The sequence below is a fragment of the Rhagoletis zephyria genome, unplaced genomic scaffold (assembly GCF_001687245.7).
Source record: "Rhagoletis zephyria isolate East Lansing unplaced genomic scaffold, Rhagoletis_zephyria_1.1 Rzeph_scaffold_13730, whole genome shotgun sequence".
In the NCBI taxonomy this organism is placed as follows: domain Eukaryota; kingdom Metazoa; phylum Arthropoda; class Insecta; order Diptera; family Tephritidae; genus Rhagoletis; species Rhagoletis zephyria.
In genome coordinates, this window is record NW_016170801.1 from 9,036 (window position 1) to 15,320 (window position 6,285).

A 6,285-nucleotide genomic window follows, 5' to 3' on the forward strand; every position below is an offset into this window, starting at 1 on the left:
GCGTCAGTCCACCGTCAATCCACGATTTTCGCGGACTGAAATGAACGAGGTGAACTCAAACTCTCTTCCCCCTCTTATCCACACATAACCGGTTTTAGGCGGACTAAGCAGTCCAGTGTGCGGAGGCCCATAGCATCATGCTCAGTTACAACAATGCCTTCGTTTAATACTCAGTATATCCAGTAAACAAACTTATAGGTAAATACATACATATGTAAGTATACCTAAATTAGCACGTTGAGCTTGTATAATTACACTATGCGACAGTCAAAATCGGGATGCGATGAAACCAACGGGAAATGTTATATCGGTCAAACACAAGTTATACGTGGCCCGGCGTTTCGCTGGGTCACGTCTAGGAATCGAGATATATCGATTTGAAGTTAGTAACTATCATATAGGGGAAATTGTCACCTTTGGTGGTCTTTTTTTTNAGGCAGAATTTTTAGAAGCTTTTTGGGTATGCAGTATCAACCTATTCAAGTTTACGTGTAGCCTACTACTATTGACTTTTAATTCAAACTTCCACTTTATTATACTAAAATTGAATAGGATACAGAAATGCATACCCAAAAAGTTTACAAAAATTTCTTAATAAAATTTGAAATTCGTGAAAGTATATATACATATATATATATATACATATGTGTATGAATGCATGTGCATTTAACGTTAAAATTACTTCTAACATGAAAGTAAGTTCTGCAATGAAATAAAAATCAAACATGTTAAACTTCTATTGTTTTAATTTCAGGAAATAACTAGATATACAATTGAAGAATAAACTAATTTTAGTATCCCAAAAAACATATTTTAATGAATCCGATACTGAGTAGTATCGATACTTTTTCCCTGATACTTTTAGAGTATCGATACCATAAGCTCGATGCCAGTATGAGTACTCAGTATCGATACGAACGTCTGAAATTTCGAACCCTAAATGCAATCCTGGGTGCATCGTTAATAAGCTGAAAAGCCAAAACAAATTAAATTTGTGGAATGGAGCCTTTTGAAATGGCCTTTACAAACGGCAATGGAATTTCGACATTATTCAAGGAATAAAAGAAAGTTACAAAAAAAAACATTATTTTCTATTTTTATTATTATATATTTTTCAAATAAAAATACTCCACCTTGTGCACCAGAAAATTTCTTTAAACCATCTTGCGCAGCAGTTTGTTGATATTATCTTCACGGTTACCGAAATCACCAACCTAAACGTAGTGGCCACAATAAGTTCGAGGCTTTCTTGAAGTGGGATCCAATNACATTTGGCATATTTACGGGTTAAACCTTCAGAAAGTTACAAAAAAAAACATTATTTTCTATTTTTATTATTATATATTTTTGAAATAAAAATACTCCACCTTGTGCACCAGAAAATTTCTTTAAACCATCTTGCGCAGCAGTTTGTTGATATTATCTTCACGGTTACCGAAATCACCAACCTAAACGTAGTGGCCACAATAAGTTCGAGGCTTTCTTGAAGTGGGATCCAATAGTGAATATTTCGTGCGCCAAATAATCAACGCACTGAATATCGTGCGCTTTGTGCAATTTGCGTTCGATCACAAAGTTGTCAGAGTTTGGGACACGTTGATGGTTGTGCTTGACAATTCCACGTTTGTAGATCAATTCACGAATTGATATAAGACTTGGAGAGCCCCATGTAATATAGGGTTCGGAAATCCGTAGCATATTAATGGTTGCCTTGTTCAATTCGATGAACAAACCGTTGTTAATGTGGCGAAGATGGAACCACAGTAAAACTTTACGCACTTTTGGTGCAACTTTGATACCGCAGATAAAGATCACAAAAGCCATTCTGCGGGCACGTAGAATGGGCCGCGTTTCTTTGCCAGACGGCGCAACTTCATCTCACGGCGTCCATCAGGAGATATTTTGCTTGATATTTCTCAGCATGCTCCAAGTTTTCACGCTTGCGGAGTGCAATCACAGCAGAGCGCTTTAGTTTACGCTTGATCAGGCTAGCACGTTTGCTGACCTGCTTCTTGCTTAACTTCATCTTCGACTCGGGAACAGCAGGAAGCTTCCTGGAAGGTAGTTTTCACTTTGCTTCGGGCTTCTTACCGGCCGTGGTGGCAGTCATCTTACCTTGTCACTTAGCACGTTGAGAAGGCGAAAAAAAAGTTCGCCAAATATTTGGAGCACATCTTAAATAACGCCACTCGATTTATAACATTTCTATTAAACACAATTTAATTTAATTTATTACTTTTTTAATACATAGATATGCTGCAACCAGGCACTTACTTTCCCAAATTCAATCTTGCTTATAGGCATAATTTTCCAAATGTGCCTGAGATGCTACTTCATACTAATAACTTCATTTTCCAACTGCGCCTTCTTTGTTGCCTCAACATATCCTAAAAAGACATAAAATTTACATTAAACAGTAGAAATCACAAAAATTGGAAAATAAAATACTCCCTTCATTTTGTTTTGTTGTCAAATTTCTGAGAAATGTGAATTCACCACGATGCAATACAGAAAGAACAAGGACCAGGGATGTTATTTTAAGTATTCAGTGGCAATGCGTAGAGCGTTCCGAGTAGCAAAATTAATTTGTATCAAATATAACATTAAACGGTGGTTCTAATACATTTTTTAATATTATTAACAGAGTACATACATTATATGGTATTTCTTTCAAAAATTAATGCATTATATGCATTTTTTTTTTAATATTTCTTAAGTTTCTTTCATTAGTGCTGAAAAGCAACCCTGCGTGTAAGAAATTAGGCGGTACTTAAAATTTCACCTCTGGAAACTTTATCCCCATAAAGGACTTCACCACGGTTTTTTTACTGGATATACTGAGTTTTAATACAAGAGCAGGTTCAACGTCGACGGAACTTTATGTATTAGAGTTGCTGTTGTTTGTGACTTGCACTTTATTCGAACAAACAAGAGTAGTATGTTTATGCCGATTCTGCATATGGTTTGCTGCTTGCACCGGTCCAGAACCGCTATACGGTTTGCTGGTGCTCTGCCGCAAGCTTTGCTGCTCCGCCAAAAGATGTCGCCGATCGTAATCCAAGTTCAGAACCCAGATAAAAGCTGCAAGATGTCGCTGGTGACAAATCTGAGTCCGGAACCGGAACCGATCACAGGGTGTTCCGCTGATGGAAATCCAAGAAATCCGATACAAGGTGGTTTATATGTCGAAAATTGTTAAGGTGTATTGGTATACATATATACATACGTATTCTCATACATACATCTATATACAAACATACATACATACATATGTATATACATATATAGATGCTCCACCCCTAGAAAAGTGTGTTAAGAATGTTCACATAGTTAATTGCTAAGTATTTAATATGTATGTGTATATATGCATATATATGAATGGAAAGGTCTGTTGATGTTGAAAACAAATAAAATTTAATTTGAAATAAAATAAAGTGTTATAATTACTTATTTATTTTTATTTATTAGATATTTAATGAAGAAATAAAGTTTCTTAATATTATTACATTTTTTTCGCACATATCATAGAATTTTTATGATATTTACAAGTATTTATATTTGTATTTTTAATATATAAATTCTTTAAACTTGGACAATTTAAATCATCTGATTTTCTCCAATTCTTTAGCATAGAATATATAATTTTTTCTTTTCATTAATGAATATATTCAATAATATATATATTATTCAATAACAGTCATTAAAGTCGAATCACCATCTTCCCATTTTAATCCATGATGATTATGATATAACCAGTTGTTAGTTGTTATATCCCGTCTCGTTAACTTGGATTCTTCAAAAGGAGGTTGAATAAGAAACGTTGTTACATGTGAATCATATGTTGATATGCTGACTTCTTTAGCAATAAATTTCTTATTAAAATAGACTCCCTGAACGTCTATAACCAACGTATATTCCTCTGACATTATATAGCTTGAGCTTTTTTTAAATAATTGCTAAGTATTTAATTTGTATGTGTATATGAATGGAAAGGCCTGTTGATGTTGATGATGAGAACAAATAAAATTTAATTTGAAATAAAAGAAAGTTTTATAATTACTTATTTATTTTGATAATAAGAATTTTAAACATAAATGTCCGCAATTATATGAATTATAGCTTTGCTGTTTATTATAGTTATATTTAATGTTTTTTCCTAAATACTTTATTATTTGCTTAGGAGGCTGTAAGTTTCCAAAGCTATCGAAGTAATCAATCTCATTATCGTTTTTCCTGAAAGGTACCCAATGCGTTCCTGGACCCTTTGAACTATCCAAATTTATTATTCCACATTCTCTCTTAATTCCCCTCTAAAATTTGGAATAAATTTTGAATACTTCTTTAAGTCTACATCAGTAAGAGGTCTTCTGGGTAGCTTCATTAAGAGTTTTTTTGGTATGGTTTTAAATATAATCCGAATCCCTTTTTATACGGCTTTAAAAACATTCCTTTTCCCATTGAAATAGCTTCCATTGTGTTATTATGACCAGGGAACGGATTTTATGGAAATTGCCTTTTTTTCTGCTGAAGAGATAGAGTATATTCGATTAAGAATGTCCACGATTTAGCTTTCCTTGAATCCATATATACACATTTGAAGTTGCCTTTTTTTGCCTTTTTTTGCCTTTTTTAAGATATTTGCCTTTTTTGCCTTTTCTACCTTTAAAAAAGTGATTATAGCATTTACATTTTTTTTAAGATAAAAAAAATATACACATGCCCATGCGGCTTATAGAAGCACAGGGACCTCTTGCCAAATTGGTGTTGAAAAAATTCAAAGCCGTTTTCTCAGCTAACGTGGGCTTGAAGACAATAAGGGATGTGGATAAAATTGTAAAGGGCGAGGAAAACGGCCTTATTCCTGATGATATGAACGTTTCAAACGTTCCATATTTAACTTGGGCTCCACTTGTATCTTACGTCGAGCGCACATTTAGTACATTCACGGCTTTTCTTCGCGAAAATCGAATGATGTTAATGTCAATGTTATTACAACTATACAGATTAAAGTTTTATGAGTTAAACACTCGAAAGGATAAAACAGTCAAAGATTCAAAGTAAAAATTTTTCATATAATGAAACTAGTTCATAGTTTTTCTCTTTTTACTTGTAATATAAGCATTTCTAAAATAAATATATTTTTTGATTGTTCTTCGTATTTTCTGTCTTTTTTTAGTGCCTTATTTTGCTTTTTTTTGCAATACCTTTTTTTTGCCTTGTCCTGCCTTTTTCGCTATTTTGTTTTGCCTTTTTTGCAATACCTAGTGCCTTTTCCTGCCTTTTTCGCTATTTTATTTTGCCTTTTCCAGCCTATTTCGTTACTTTATTTTGCCTTTTTTATAGGTTTTTAGGTCCTAAAAATCCGTTCCCTGATTATGACGTTTCGCCTCCAATAACTGCTCCTTTCCAGTTTTTATAGCATTGATTGTTTTAATAATTCCTGCTGTACCGCCAGATAGACTTCCAAGTGTTCCTAATGCTACGAATAAAGGCGCTAATGGGAGAAATCCTACAGATTTAGGTAATGGTATTACACGTGGGGCTTTTATTATAGATTTTTTTCCTCTAAAAATATTATTTACAACCTTTCGTGAAATTTTTATTGCATCTTTTAAGTTATCACTTTTCTTTAAATTTTGTTTAGCACTTTTTAAAGCATGTTTGAAGAGATGATAACCAGTTTTTCCTCCCACTTTCTTAGTTTTACTATAAATGTTCCCCATACCGAATTTCGTTTTTGTCTTCATTATATTTGTAACTAACCAAGCATTTGTTTTATCATTAAGATTGCTATCCTTCGCTTTAACTCTTTCCCAAGTCTTCTCAATTAATTTTTTATCAGCAATATGTCGGTTATCTAAACCTTTATTATATAAATATGATATATCATGTACTCTACAAGCAGTGTCTAGTAGATTAATCCCTCAATCTCCTCTTACTAAAAGTTTCCGTAGTTTTGTTCCAGGTTCACAAAATTGATAACTAGGCAAATGAGGTTCAATAGGAAGCTTATTAATTATATTATTTATAAAACCTTTTCCAACGACTAACGATTTATGAATAAACCTTTTTTCATAAATAACTCTCATATAAAATAATATTATATTCAAATAAACGCTGAAGTTTTTTTTAATAAATCTATGGTTATATATAATTAAATTTTAAATTTTTAAAGACCAATTCAACAGTTAATTTATATTCATATACAATATTATTATATGATTTAGAATAAACTGCTATATCATGCATCGCTTCCCTATTTGTTCTACTATAATACTTCAATTT

General features: G+C 32.7%; 1 pseudogene; it reads right to left on the reverse strand.

Moving 5' to 3' along the window:
* Positions 1–1,261: 1,261 nt before the first annotated feature.
* LOC108378276 (60S ribosomal protein L7-like) lies at positions 1,262–2,458 on the reverse strand (annotated as a pseudogene).
* Between the last annotated feature and the right edge of the window lie 3,827 nt (positions 2,459–6,285).